This window comes from Schistocerca americana, chromosome X, assembly GCF_021461395.2.
Source record: "Schistocerca americana isolate TAMUIC-IGC-003095 chromosome X, iqSchAmer2.1, whole genome shotgun sequence".
In the NCBI taxonomy this organism is placed as follows: Eukaryota; Metazoa; Arthropoda; class Insecta; order Orthoptera; family Acrididae; genus Schistocerca; species Schistocerca americana.
Window position 1 is genome coordinate 940,767,739 of NC_060130.1, and position 16,454 is coordinate 940,784,192.

The following is a 16,454-nucleotide window of genomic DNA, read 5'->3' on the forward strand; positions in this document are numbered from 1 at the left end:
TGAGAAGTTTGCTGATAAAGGATATGAAAAGGGACTCTGTGGACAACCTGGATAGAAAAATTTTTATCTACATGATTTAGATTAGCTTTTAATACTTTTGCTTGATTTTTGTCTAATTTTTAACCCCATTTATCATACATTTAACAGTTTTTTTTACTGTTCTCTTTGGCTGTATCAATTGTGGCAAATTTACTGTTATCAACACATATAAAAGGGAGTGTTCTGGAGGGCGAAAGTGTATTGTTGAAGGATGGTCTAAGGTGCTGTCATCATTGATACTGCTTCATATCTCATTGCTACAGTGCTGTGCAGATGGATACTCTGAACTAAGTTGTTACAATCATTCTGATAGCCATATCTTAACATTTTACCATCACATGTTATTATAATTTAAATAAACAATTACTTTCTTGCTATAAAGTGGGTTAGGAGTCTTTAAAGTGAATTTTCTCCATTAGTATGCTGTTGTGCATACAGAAAATAAAGTCACATCCCCACCTTGCCACTCTTGGCCTTGGCGTATTCACATATAAGATTGTAATTATAACCACACTTAGAGGTTATGACCGAAAGTTCTGTCATTTGGAATATTTACTCTTTTTTTTATTTTTATCGGTATAGACAACTGGCTAACTGTGTTTGAAATTTGCAAAATATTATCTATCTATCTATAATTTTAATTTGGAAACTAATTATGCAAACTCATGCTGTTGGTGTGAGCTTTCATAAAAATGTATATTCTGAGCCATTTACAACTACTACAGAGCTTACATAAGCACTGGACTATGGACTTAAGTCTAGAGAAAGCATATTATTTTATCAAAATACACATGTTAGTTCAAATTCAAATGTTATCAGAGACATCCATACACCTTTATTATAAAAATTCTAGGTTAGGGTTATTGTGTTCTTCCATGTGTTTGTCAGGCTTGGGAGTTGTCTCTCATATTTTTATAGACACCTGGGCTGATACTTTAATAAATATACACTGCTAAGTATGTGTTTTTGGTGTTCAGACCAGCACTATGCATGTTGCTGGACTCCTCCCCCCCCCCCCACCGACACCATGGCTCTTGAATATGCACATAATGGCACACACATTATAGTGTGGGTTTGATCACATTCAGAAGATCATGTGACTGGAAATATCACCATCATGACCTATAACCAATGAGTTTTTGCTAGTACAGCAAATAATCATCATTTGTAAAAAAAACATTTGCTGTGGGTGGTCATATTACCATGCTATGATGCAATCCGGTGTTGGTCCTATTAATGCAGACTGGCAGCACAGTGCATGCTCTGTAAAATACACCCATGCTGGCCACAAGTTTTGTAAGAAATTTTTGTGGTAAAGCATTCCATTCCTCCACCAGCATGACTGACAACTACTGGATGGCCATTGGTGCACACGGACATGCTGCAGTACATCTACCTAATGCATGCTACATGTTATCAATGAGAATTATGTCCATCCCCTGAATATCATCTCATTCCATGAGCTTCTCCACCTGTGCTGTTTGATGCAGCAATGCATAGCAATCCATAAAAATAACGTCAGTCCCAAATGCAGCCCTTAAAAGACACACCTGGGAAAGCGGTACTGTTTTGCAGTAATGTGGACCAGTGAGTGTAGCATGTTCAAAGATTTGGATGTCATGATACCCATGCATCATTAGGACTCACCACAGCATATCACATGAACCACCGAAATGCTCATGTTTGATAATATTTCTGGATGCATTAAGTGTTCCCACCTCTGGCCATGTTAAGATATGCACAGAATCACTACTCATACTGAATCTGCTCTCATCCAAGAAGAGCATATGACCCTATTCCTCATCGGTCCACTACCTATGCTCTTGATACCATAGCAAACGGTGCCTCCAATGTGCAGGTGTCAACAGAAAATAACATAGTAGTGATCAGGTAAAGAGACCACCTCCACAATGCAGTTGCCCTGCTAATGTGGAACGTGAGAGTATATTCCTTGTAGTTCCATCTCTTGTACCTGCTGTTTGATGTAGGTCTCTTCTTGCCTGTTGCACAATATAGAGGTCATCTGTTATTGTGGTTGACCACTGTCAACCATTTCATCTCCTCAGGATAGCAATGTATGTAGTTCAGAATGCTCCACATGCATGTGAAATAATGCTGTGAACAGTAGCAAACTCCTGAGCTACACCCATTACACTTCGTCCTCCTCCCAGCTTTTGTATCATTGTTCTCAATGTGAAATCTTCCAAATGTTGTCTTTGACCATGTTGTAATGGCAAACACCCCCAGTGCACCACAACCACTCACTGATTGACACGCAGTGCCTTTTCCCTTTCCTTCAAATCCTTCATGTCGTGGAGGGCTATAGTCATGCCGACCTCACACCATATGATGGCTAGCTTTCTGCCCATGCCTGGCAGACCTCTGACAACATGCTCCCACACTTTCATTCATTTCTACAAAGTGGTTAATACATGATCCAATCACAATAAACTGACCACCTCCTATGTTCAGCATCAATGTGCAATAACCACTCACAGAAAGCATTTTCAGCTGGTTGGGTACATGTTGTGGAAGACTAGTTTTAACGGATCATTTGGTAATGGTAGGAATCAATACCACATCTTCATACTATATGTAAAAATGTCTATTAAGAAGTATAATGGCTTATGAAACTAGGTGCTTTGTGCCCATAGTTTTAACATGGAAATCAATCACAAGAAACAGCTATACTTGTGTCTGTTTCGAAATAGCAGAATTTGTGCTTGACTCACTATTTCCCCATAGAACCAAGGCTAGGAAGCTAGATTTTATATGACCTCACAGCTATGCCTGGTGGATATATCATCTTTCCAGATGTGTCAAAGTTCCACTACACAATGCTATTATCAGTATGATGTTACCTTCTATCCATCTTCAAACCAATAATTATTTATTACATACAGAACACACACACACACACACACACACACACACACACACACAGAGAGAGAGAGAGAGAGAGAGAGAGAGAGAGAGATCTATATATAAGACACAGATCCATTACTTTTTTAAGTACTGGCTGAAAAAACAGGGGTTTGAAGCACGGTACTGTCTACTGTAAACAATATAGCTGTACTTTTACTTTTCACAACCCCCCATATACATATTTAATATGGCCAGTGCACTATTGTTTAGCTTTCGATAAGCCTCATTAATAGTTTTCAGGCTAACATTCACATACTGCTACAATAGTTTACTGTTGAACATCCATGAACAGTAAAAACCTAACCACAAAGTTCCAAGTTCTTGAAGAATAGAAAGCTATGTATTGAACAGACACTGTCATTGTTTTAAAACAAGGTCTAATTGTGTAACACTCATTTCAAGTTAAGTTGAAGCATTGTTGTTGTTCTAATCGACATAGGTTTCTTGTCTGAAACTTGACCATGGATTGACTGTCTCATGACCCAAAATCAGGCCCTTGTATATCATTGCAGTAACTGGTGCTAAAACTGCACATTGTTTGAAATTAAATTAACTGAAATTACAGTTAAAACTTAACTCATTAAATTAACTGAATACATCAAAAAATTGATTCTTTTTAACAGTTTCTTCTACTACAAAGGTTAAACCAAATTATTTGTTTACCTGATGAAATTAACATATACAGGTATGCAAACAATACTTTTGGCAAAACTGCTATTTACTTTGGAATTAATCAAGGGCTGGCTTTCTAACATGTTTTTGAATAGAGCCAAATAAATATTTACAGAATGCTAGTATTTTGTCTTCCAAACATTTATAATTATTATAGAAATTATATTTGTTTATAAGTCAGCAACAGAATTTAAGTTACAAAACAATTACTGATTTCATCTACATCTACATCTACATCTATATCTACATTTAAAATCCGCAAGCCACCCAATGGTGTGTGGCGGAGGGCACTTTACGTGCCACTGTCATTACCTCCCTTTCCTGTTCCAGTCGCGTATGGTTCACGGGAAGAACGACTGTCTGAAAGCCTCCGTGCGTGCTCTAATCTCTCTAATTTTACATTCGTGATCTCCTCGGGAGGTATAAGTAGGGGGAAGCAATATATTCGATACCTCATCCAGAAACGCACCCTCTCGAAACCTGGCGAGCAAGCTACATCGCGATGCAGAGCACCCCTCTTGCAGAGTCTGCCACTTGAGTTTGTTAAACATCTCCGTAACGCTATCACGGTTACCAAATAACCCTGTGACGAAGCGCGCCGCTCTTCTTCGGATCTTCTCATCTCCTCCGTCAACCTGATCTGTTACGGATCCCACACTGATGAGAAATACTCAAGTATAGGTCGAACGAGTGTTTTATAAGCCACCTCCTTTGTTGATGGACTACATTTTCTAAGGACTCTCCCAATGAATCTCAACCTGGTACCCGCCTTACCAACAATTAATTTTATATGATCATTCCATTTCAAATCGTTCCGCACGCATACTCCCAGATATTTTACAGAAGTAACTGCTACCAGTGTTTGTTCCGCTATCATATAATCATACAATAAAGGATCCTTCTTTCTATGTATTCGCAATACATTACATTTGTCTATGTTAAGGGTCAGTTGCCACTCCCTGCACCAAGTACCTATCTGCTGCAGATCTTCCTGCATTTTGCTACAATTTTCTAATGCTGCAACTTCTCTGTATACTACAGCATCATCCGCGAAAAGCCGCATGGGACTTCCGACACTATCTACTAGGTCATTTATATATATTGCGAAAAGCAATGGTCCCATAACACTCCCCTATGGCACGCCAGAGGTTACTTTAACATCTGTAGACGTCTCTCCATTGATAACAACATGCTGTGTTCTGTTTGCTAAAAACTCTTCAATCCAGCCACACAGCTGGTCTGATATTCCGTAGGCTCTTACTTTGTTTATCAGGCGACAGTGTGGAACTGTATCAAACGCCTTCCGGAAGTCAAGAAAAATAGCATCTACCTGGGAGCCTGTATCTAATATTTTCTGGGTCTCATGAACAAATAATGCGAGTTGGGTCTCACACGATCGCTGTTTCCGGAATCCATGTTGATTCCTACATAGTAGATTCTGGGTTTCCAAAAACGACATGATACTTCAGCAAAAAACATGTTCTAAAATTCTACAACAGATCGACGTCAGAGATATAGGTCTATAGTTTTGCACATCTGCTCGACGACCCTTCTTGAAGCCTGGGACTACCTGTGCTCTTTTCCAATCATTTGGAACCTTCCGTTCCTCTAGAGACTTGCGGTACACGGCTGTTAGAAGGGGGGCAAGTTCCTTCGCGTACTCTGTGTAGAATCGAATTGGTATCCCGTCAGGTCCAGTGGACTTTCCTCTGTTGAGTGATTCCAGTTGCTTTTCTATTCCTTGGACACTTATTTCGATGTCAGCCATTTTTTCGTTTGTGCGAGGATTTAGAGAAGGAACTGCAGTGCGGTCTTCCTCTGTGAAACAGCTTTGGAAAAAGGTGTTTAGTATTTCAGCTTTACGCGTGTCATCCTCTGTTTCAATGCCATCATCATCCCGGAGTGTCTGGATATGCTGTTTCGAGCCACATACTGATTTATCGTAAGACCAGAACTTCCTAGGATTTTCTGTCAAGTCGGTACATAGAATTTTACTTTCGAATTCACTGAACGCTTCACGCATAGCCCTCCTTACGCTAACTTTGACATCGTTTAGCTTCTGTTTGTCTGAGAGGTTTTGGCTGGATTTAAACTTAGAGTGAAGCTCTCTTTGCTTTCGCAGTAGTTTCCTAACTTTGTTGTTGTACCACGGTGGGTTTTTCCCATCCCTCACAGTTTTACTCGGCATGTACCTGTCTAAAACACATTTTACGATTGCCTTGAACTTTTTCCATAAACACTCAACATTGTCAGTGTCGGAACAGAAATTTTCGTTTTGATCTGTTAGGTAGTCTGAAATCTGCCTTCTATTACTCTTGCTAAACAGATAAACCTTCCTCCCTTTTTTTATATTCCTACTAACTTCCATATTCAGGGATGCTGGAACGGCCTTATGATCACTGATTCCCTGTTCTGTACATACAGAGTTGAAAAGTTCGGGTCTGTTTGTTATCAGTAGGCCCAAGATGTTATCTCCACGAGTCGGTTCTCTGTTTAATTGCTCGAGGTAATTTTCGGATAGTGCACTCAGGATAATGTCACTCGATGCTCTGTCCCTACCACCCGTCGTAAACATCTGAGTGTCCCAGTCTATATCTGGTAAATTGAAATCTCCACCTAAGACTATAACATGCTGAGAAAATTTATGCGAAATGTATTCCAAATTTTCTCTCAGTTGTTCTGCCACTAATGCTGCTGAGTCGGGAGGTCGGTAAAAGGAGCCAATTATTAACCTAGCTCGGTTGTTGAGTGTAACCTCCACCCATAATAATTCACAGGAACTATCCACTTCTATTTCACTACAGGATAAACTACTACTAACAGCGACGAACACTCCACCACCGGTTGCATGCAATCTATCCTTTCTAAACACCATCTGTACCTTTGTAAAAATTTCGGCAGAATTTATCTCTGGCTTCAACCAGCTTTCTGTACCTATAACGATTTCGGCTTCGGTGCTTTCTATCAGCGCTTTAAGTTCCGGTACTTTACCAACGCAGCTTCGACAGTTTACAATTACAATACCAATTGCTGCTTGGTCCCCGCATGTCCTGACTTTGCCCTGCACCCGTTGAGGCCCTTTCCGTACTTGCTCAAGGCCATCTAACCTAAAAAACCGCCCACCCCACGCCACACTACCCCTGCTACCCGTGTAGCCGCTTGTTGCGTGTAGTGGACTCCTGACCTATCCAGCGGTACCCGAAACCCCACCACCCTATGGCGCAAGTCGAAGAATCTGCAGCCCACACGGTAGCAGAACCATCTCAGCCTCTGATTCAGACCCTCCACTCGGCTCTGTACAAAAGGTCCACATTCAGTCCTGTTGACGATGCTGCAGATGGTGAACTCTGCTTTCATCCCGCTAGCGAGACTGGCAGTCTTCACCATATCAGATAGCCGCCGGAAGCCAGAGAGGATTTCCTCGGATCCATAGCGACACACATCATTGGTGCCGACATGAGTGACCACCTGGAGATGGGTGCACCCTGTACCCTTCATGGCATCCGGAAGGACCCTTTCCACATCTGGAATGACTCCCCCCGGTATGCACACGAAGTGTACATTGGTTTTCTTCCCCTCTCTTGCTGCCATATCCCTAAGGTGCCCCATTATGCACCTGACTTTGGAGCTCCCAACTACCAGATAGCCCACTCTCTGCGACCGCCTGGATCTTGCAGACTGAGGGGCAACCTCTGGAACAGGACAAGCAGCCATGTCAGGCCGAAGATCAGTATCAGCCTGAGACAGAGCCTGAAACCAGTTCATCAGACAAACTGGAGAGGCCTTCCGTTCAGCCCTCCGGAATGTCTTTTGCCCCCTGCCACACCTTGAGACGACCTCCCACTCTACCACAGGTGAGGGATCAGCCTCAATGCGGGCAGTATCCCTGGCAACCACAGTCGTAGTCCGATCGGGGGATGCGTGCCCCACAGTGATGCCCATTGGCAACAGCCTCAAGCTGTGTGACCAAAGCCAACACTGCCTGAAGCTGGGAGCGAAGGGATGCCAACTCAGCCTGCATCCAAACACAGCAGTTGCAGTCCCTATCCATGCTAAAAACTGTTGTGCAAAGAACGTCTGAACTAATCTACAGAGAGCACAAACAAATCGACACAAAATTTAAACGGTTATTAAAATACAAGATTGCCTAGTAAATGCAGTAATGCTGCTACTTGCGCACTGCTGACAAACTGCTCGGCGGCGGAAGGAGACTACGTGATTTTACACTATTCAGGTACTAAAACGCGATGCTACAACTCTCAAATACTATAATACTCCAGAAATTTATGAATTAGACAATGCAAGTACCAAAAACACGCAAAGAAATTAAGAGTTAAACTATGTAGGAAATGAGTGAGCTAGGAGTATACGACTTGCTGCTGCAGCTGCTTATCCAACGACGGCAGGGAGCACACTGACTGTGACCAACCAACACTGGCCGTTCAAAACAAAAACAGAAGACAAACGACTACGTGAATTTACACTATTCAGGTACTAAAACGCGATGCTACAACTCTCAAATACTATAATAAGCCAGAAATTTATGAATTAAGCAATGCAAGTACCAAAAACACGCAAAGAAATTAAGAATTCAAATGGCTCTGAGCACTATGGGACTCAATTGAGAAATTAAGAATTAAACTATGTAACAAATGAGTGAGGTAGGAGTATATGACTTGCTGCTGCAGCTGCTTATCCAACGATGGCAGGGAGCTCACCCTATAACAAAAGATACTAACTAGGCATAATCGAAATAAATTAGAAAATCAATTACATACATAAAACTAAGCACAAAATTAGCTCTGGTGTTATATTCTTTAAAACTGAGGACCAACCTTTCTCTTTTATGGAAATGCAGATTATATTCATGTATGTTAATGATAATTAGTTAAAACTGAAAAAACAAATTTAACTAGGTAGATGGAAAACAAGATGGGAAGTACAAATACCCCAGCTTGATTTGTCGCATCACCCCTTCATTGGACTGGCCAGACAGATACTACAAATACCTAACTGGGCATTTCCATGACCACAAGTGATGGTAGAAATTCGGTTTAACAATCTACACACAAAAAAATACATATGAATCTTACCAAACTAAAGTACATATATTTTTTCAAATTTATACTTATGTGAACTATCCATATGAAAATTCCCCTACAAAATATTTACATACAGTGTATTGCACAAAATCACAAAATATCTATAAGCTATACATTTAATAAAATTTAGGCATCTTTATTATTAGTGATGTCCTTTTTGGGTAAACAAAGATTACATTTTAAGATCCGTATCAGTTTATACAAGTCCTGTCTCACTTAAACAAAATAAATCCTCATGGATCACAAAAAACTAAATTTCACTGTGCACTGCAGTTCACTTGCTCACTGTTTAATATTTTTCACAAGCAATATCATAGTTTTAATGAGGTTTTTCACATTTTCTCTCCAAGTTGTCCTCACCTTCAATAGATCCAAGTGGCAGTTAGCAAGGAAATGAACCTGCTATCAGTTCCTTTGGAGGAGGTTCTCCTCTGCCAGAGTACATGAAAAAATTAAACAAAATACCCTTCTTTAGTACATTTACTTTTACGTCTAACTTAATTCTAAGAAGAAAAAATTTAATATAAATGGCAAATGATATACCATTACATCATAAATAAATACATTACATAGTTCTCATAACCTTACAATAATTTGCTCTAAAATTGACTATAGTATGAAAGGTGTGGACTCATAAAAATTTAAAATCAAGTGCACATTACACTACAAAACATTACTCTAAGTCATAACTGTCTGAAACTGGTTAAACTTGAAAGATTTGGATCTATTTTCCATTTGCAAAATAGCAAAAACTCAAGCTGTGCATTACTTCTAGCACAAACTCAAGATGTGCAGTAGCATAGATTTATTAATCATTACATTATGGAAGAAGAACAGAGTCACCATCACATAACTTAATTGCTATTCTAATCAAAATTAAGCGAATGGAAGCTGTAGGAAATCGTTGCCTCACTTCCCTACTCAACTTTGAGCACTACTCTCATTCAACTAGAAGATTAAATCCTCACAAAATCACTAAATGTTACCAAATAGTTGACCTGTTAGAATATTCACATCAGTCTAGCACCATAGTTATCAGTTAATCAGCAAAATTGCTTTTCTTCACCCCAGTATTACCACTTTAAGCTCACACTTCCTACGAACACAAATAGAAGTTTTCAGATAACCTATAGATCCAATACTGCAGCATTAGGCCCCATATTACTTGTACCTCAATAAAATATTGCTCTTTCCATTAAGCTCTCATTCCTAGCTGCAGTGTCATGAATTGCACAATACACACAGTACCCAATGTTGCCTAGTTCAAAATTTAGATCTTCAATACACATACATCACATTTTTTTATACAATTATCTTTTTCATCAATCATGTGTGTCAGCTTCAATATTTTACTTACCTTTCTTATCTCATTAGCTAGTGGAGTGCATTCTCAAAAAGTATCCCTACTGTAGAGACAGGTTCCCTAATTGTTAAGACCCTAACATTAGTCATTATTTTATTATTTCATTATTGCTTCATTATCTAATAAATAAACACCTGCTCTGATTATCCAATGCAAAATTGATTCTACTGAAAAACACTCAACAGTAACAGATCCTTATCCTAGGCAAACTTAACTCTCATTACTGATCAGACAAAATTATCACTTAGAAAAACTATTATTTCACTGTATCCCATCAAATTGCTTGAGATTCTAGCCTGAAGGGTAATATACATACAAATCTTGCTCATTCTTTCTACACATTACTCCAGGCAACTATGTTTAAAGTTGTAATCCCTTAATGTTGGAAAAGGCTGTACCATGACCCACATCTACAGGCAGGTAGTTATCTCCATATGCTGATGGCACTAAACACAAACACTTTTATTATACTACAATTAATACTGAGACTTGGTATCCAAGATGGTTTTTACTGCATATTGCCTCTGCTGCTGCACTCATGAATTGATTACTTCAGATGTTAATTATATTTCTCATATGCTGACACCTTTCATTTTCTGTTTACCTTACCTCTTGGAGAAACCTTTTTAAACTATTCTTATACTATAGTATGCTACTGTACAAAATACATGAAAGTCAAAGAGTGCTTCTGATTCACTTATAAACTACAGATGGGACAGAAGAAGAGTTTGACTGCCTCAGGAAACACGAAAAATGAGACAGACAGCTGGGGTAAGCATTATCACCATATAATGAATCCAACACAGAATGTTGAACACCCTACTTGATAATTGCACAAGACATTAGTCTCAAATATAACATCAATGCTGAGATTTGGAATCACCAAGAAATTGCTTTCCAACAGCTGTCCTGCCAATTTTACATTTAATAGTATCTCTTGTTTCACACTCTTTGATAGCTTACCAGTAGCACCAATAATTTTTTCCCAGAAGCATGCATCACTACTACACCCTCTGTGTTCTTAATAGATTCAAAAAATGCCTGTGAAATGCCATTCAAATCACTACCATTGCCCAGTAAACACTTAACATATATACCTTGTGCACTTACTGTTACTACAGGGTGCCACACTTCCTTTTAACTTGGCATGTGATCTTCTTCTTACACAAATCCTCATTAATCTTTTCCCTGGAAAAACTGTCATCCAGCTTACCAAAATGATTATCATACCCACTGTCAATTTCTCTATGCTTTAGATTTTGTACTTCTTCCACCTTTTTCTCTATTTTAGTCGATTTTGAATCTACATTTTCATTTACTTTTACCGGTTTTTCCTCTACCACTACTGCACACTTGGTTTCTACCTCAGTTTTTAAATCTTTTTAATCTGATCAATTTGGTTCTCAAGTTTAACCCTATTTTCAGCACATTGTTTATTGGAAACCTCCACCTTCATACTACTGTCATCACAAACCTTCTTTTTTCCTTCCACACATTTATGACTCAATGTTAATTTATCATTTGTATTATCACAATCTTTAACTACTGCATCAAACTTCTTATTTAATTGTTAAAGATTAGTGCTAACCACCTTAATTTCCTTTTTAATTTCTTTCTTCAGTTCATTTTTAATCTAATCATCAGTTTTAATACCACTAATATCTACTTCCATACTACTAATGTCTTTTTTCATACTACTAATGTCTACTTTCATACTCATACTACTCATAATTTGCATTAACATCGCTTACAATTTTCTGTAACCACTATTGTCCTGTGAATCAGTCCCCATTAGGTCTTTCTGTTTATTTAAAAACTTAACCTCTACAGGTTTGTTCTCAGTCACACTGTCTTGTTCGTTAAGGCCACTCATTATGTATCACTTAATACAAAACAGCTTTGGCTATGAAATTTCCTTGTTTTTAATCACTCTCCAACTGCTGCTGCTGCAGTTGTCATTTGATTCATCAACTGCACGGCTGAGGCAAGTTATAAGCCTCTCGGCAAGGTGTCTTGTTTACTCGCTGTCAGCTGTGTGAACCTGTGTGTTGATTGGCTGCCCCTGTGCTCAGTGCCTGCTTCCATACAACCTGCTTGCTGATTGGCCGCTGTCCTACTGCAACAATGAAACCCCAGTGCTGATTGGCTGTTGCCTCACTGCAATGTAAACCGCTGTTGATTTCACTGTTCAAAGTTCACGTGTCCTTGTTTACTGTGCCCACATACAATACTCCTCACCTGAGGCACCATATGTGATGACGTTCACCTTCTTTGTTTCTTTGTTTGTTGTCCTTAGTGTCAATGTACTGGCTAAAAAAATAGGATGTGGAGGTGCAGTACTGTCTACTGTAAATGATGTTGCTGACAGGTGAACATTTATGTTTCACAGTTGTTTACTTTCACTTTTCACAACCCCCCATACACACATTTAATATGGCCAGTGCACTATTGTTTAACTTTTGATAAGCCTCATTAATAGTTTTCAGGCTGCCACCCACATATTGCTACAATAGTTTACTATTGAACATCTATGAGCAGTAAAAAGCTAACCAAAAAGTTCACAGTTCCTGCAGAATAGGAAGGTATGTATGGAACAGACACTTCCATTGTTTTAAAACATGGCCTAATTGTGTAACACATATTTCACAGTTAATTTGAAGTATTGTTGTTGTTCTAATCAGCATAGGTTTCTCATCTGAAACTCGGCCATGGACTGACTGTCTCGTGACAAAAAATCGGGCCCTTATATATAATCACAATGACAGGTGCTAAAACTACACATTGTTTGAAGTTAAATTTAAGGAAATTACAACTAAAACTTAACTCATTAAATCAAGTGAATACATCAAAAAATTTGTTCCTTTTAACAGTTTTTTCTACTACAAGAGTTAAACCAAATTATTTGTTTAACTGATGAAATTAACATATATAGTTATACAGACAATACTTTTGACAAAACTGTTAATTACTTTGGAATTAATCAAGGGCTGGCTTTGCTAACATGTTTTCAAATAGAGCCAAATAAATACTTACAGAATGCTAGTATTTTGTCTTCCAAACATTTATAATTATTATAGAATTTATATTTGTTTATTCGTCAACAACAGAATTTAAGTTACAAAACTATTACTGATTTTACTCTATAACAAAAGATACTAACTAGGCATAATCAAAATAAATTGGAAAATCAATTACACACATAAAACTAAGTGCAAAATTGGATTTAGTGTTATATTCTTTAAAACTGAGGGCCAACCGTTCTCCTTTAAGGAAGTTCAGATTCTTATTCACTTATGTTAATGGTAATTAGTTAAAACTGAAAAACTAATTTAAGTAGGCAGATGGCAAAACAAGAGGGGAAGTAGAAAAATCCCAGCTTGCTTCATCACAAAGTGTGCTTGCTAGCATTTAGTCAAGAACCTGATACATGACCTGATCCAGTATTGCTGTATCTGATACCCAGTCTAAAAAATTATAGGAAGCAAAATTAGAAATTTTCCTAGCAAGAACATCTCATAACATCTATTGGTCTTGCAGTTATATTTTGGATGACTGCAAGGGGGATGCCTTAAACTTAAGAAAATAGTTTGTTTTAACAAGGACACATCTGCAGCAGTGTCTAGATCTAATTTCACAGAGTGTTTTCCTATAAATGAATCTAAGTATATTTGTTGGGTTTTATCCTCCGAAGTCTGCACTTTGTAGATTTAGCACTCACTTGGTACACTTCCATGGGACATATTTGCATTAAAACTGCTACAAAATACCTCTCACAAGTGACATTTTTTACACCACCTGTGGTATGTTGTATGGTAATGGGAGCAGACACTGCAATCATGGTGAAAAAAACAATATTTATATCCAAGTCGTGATTCAAATGCTGATGTGACCCATTGCTGCTGGCATGGTTGTTCACAAGTTTGTCCAGGCTGTGGAGCAGATGTGGGCCCTGCCGAAGGTAGAGTGACATCCCACATGACTGGTGCTTTGCAGTAGACTGCTGCAAAATCTTCTTCCATCATAAATGAACTCTGGACTATCTAAACGTTTTTATAGGCACAAGCTGCAGGCATAACTTCCATCAACGAGTGATCTCATTTGCTCTATGCATGGTTCCTCACTCCCTAATTACAGGTAATATGTACTACAAAATTCCTGATTAAAGAGTCCAAATAATTCTGCCTGCACAAACATTTCAAATTACAATTCTTCCTTAAACCATGTAGGTCAACAGCCCAATCTTCATGTTATTGTTTGGGGCACTTTTTCCGCTATCAGAATTCTAACCTGGCTGCAGTAATGTGTGTCTTTGTCAAAAAATGATCTTCCAATTAAGAAAACAATCTAGGCAACTAATGTTCTACTGTATTCATTAATGGCTCTAATTTTTGTATTAGATGATAAAGTTCAGGATTTCCTGATAGGAACATGGAGTTTATTCTTCCTGCATTGGAAATGTGACATGCCAAAAAATATAACTGCAGTAATCAGCAGTGAGCATCCCATTCTTCATGATGCTCATTACATGGTAGAAAATCCATAAACATGGGTGGCATGGGAGAGTTTCTTACTACATTCACTAATGTCTGTAATATGGCTGTCATTAGCTCCTGATAGCTCTACATGACTTGCATTAGGAGCTGTAGTAGTTCCTCATGACTGAGAAACCCATATTCTCACCTAGTTACAAAACTGTTCAAAGTTCAGTTTGCATGTGTAACCAGTTTGCATGCATCCAGTTTCCACATCATTGCCACTTTATTAATGGGTAATCTACACACAAATCACTTACAGAGTTTATTCACAAGTGATATAGGGACAAAGTGCTACTAGGAATCAGTTTAAGCTATCTGAAGTCCACATTCCCAAGCAAAGCCCAGTCCAAGTCATATCAGAGTTCCATATATTACACATAGATTCCATCACAATAACACTGTAGTGAATATGATAACACTTGAGATGAGCATTCCACTGCTTGAATCATAACACACACTAAAGAGAATAAGTCCAGCCCTGCACCCGATTATATGCCAGAGTCTGGCATGATTCCATCAGAGGAGGAGACAGAGGATCAGTTCCATCTGAGTAGTGGAGCCACAGTGGTCAATAGTAATTTTGCACCAGCTACTCACTTTCCATGGTAATGTCAGGTGGTGCCACTACAGTCTTCAATTTTTGTGTCAAAGTAAAATGATGTGTCCCACTGGTACAAAGTTTTGTTACACATTTTCACTGATTACTTTAGTTCTGTGCACAATGCATGTTAGCTTTCATTGGAAAATTATGGTTGTTCACTTATTTAAACTCATTAAAAAGCAATTACCCACATAAAAGGAAGCACAGGATAAATAAAAAAGTGTTTACTTTTATCAAGGGGTTCTATACTGAAGAGCGAAAGAAACTGGACACCTGCCTAATATCATGTAGGGTCCTTGCAAGCACGAAGAAGTGCTGCAGCACATGTGGCATGGACCCAGCTAATGCGTGAAGTACTGCTGGAGGCAACTGACATCATGAATCCAGCAGGGCTGTCCATAAATCAGTAAGAGCACAAGGGATGGAGATCTCTTCTGAACAGCACGTTGCAAGGCATCTCAAATATACTCAATAATGTTAATGTCTGGGGAATCTGGTGGCCAGTGGCAGTGTTTAAACTCAGAAGAGTTTTCCTGGAGACATTCTGTACCAACCCTGGGCATGCAGGGTGTCACATTATCCTGTTGGAATTGCCCAAATCTGTCAGAATTCACAATGGACATGAATGGATGCAGGTGACCAGACAGGGTGCTTCCATATGTGTCACCCATCAGAGTCATATCTATACATACCAGGGGTCCCATATCACTCCAACTACACATGCCCCACAGCATTACAGAGCCTCCACCAACTTGAAAACTCCCCTGCTGACATGCAGGGTCCATGGATTCATGAGGCTGTCTCCATACCCACACACATCCATCTGCTCGATACAATTTGAAATGAGACTTGACTGACCAGGCAACATGTTTCCCATCATCAACAGTCCAATGTTGGTGTTGACAGGCCCAGGCGAGTTGTAAAGCTTTGTGTCATGCAGTCCTCAAAGGTACATGAGTGGGCCTTTGGCTCTGAAATCCCATATTGATGATGTTTTGTTGAATGGTTTGCACACTGACACTTCTTGATTGCCCAGCACTGAAATCTGCAGCGATATGTGGAAGGGTTGCAATTCTGTCATACTGAATGATTCTCTTCAGTTGTTGTTGGTCCCATTTTTGCAGGATTTTTTTTTCAGTTGCAGCAATGGAGATTTGATGTTTTACCGGATTCCTAATATTCACAGTGCACTTGTGAAATGGTCATACAGGAAAATC

At 38.9% G+C, this 16,454-nt stretch overlaps 1 protein-coding gene across 2 annotated transcripts in view; it reads left to right on the forward strand.

Moving 5' to 3' along the window:
* Positions 1–16,454, forward strand: part of LOC124555646 (neither inactivation nor afterpotential protein G-like) — a 242,042-nt gene that overhangs the window by 82,675 nt on the left and 142,913 nt on the right. The gene's annotated exons all lie outside the window — the stretch shown is intronic.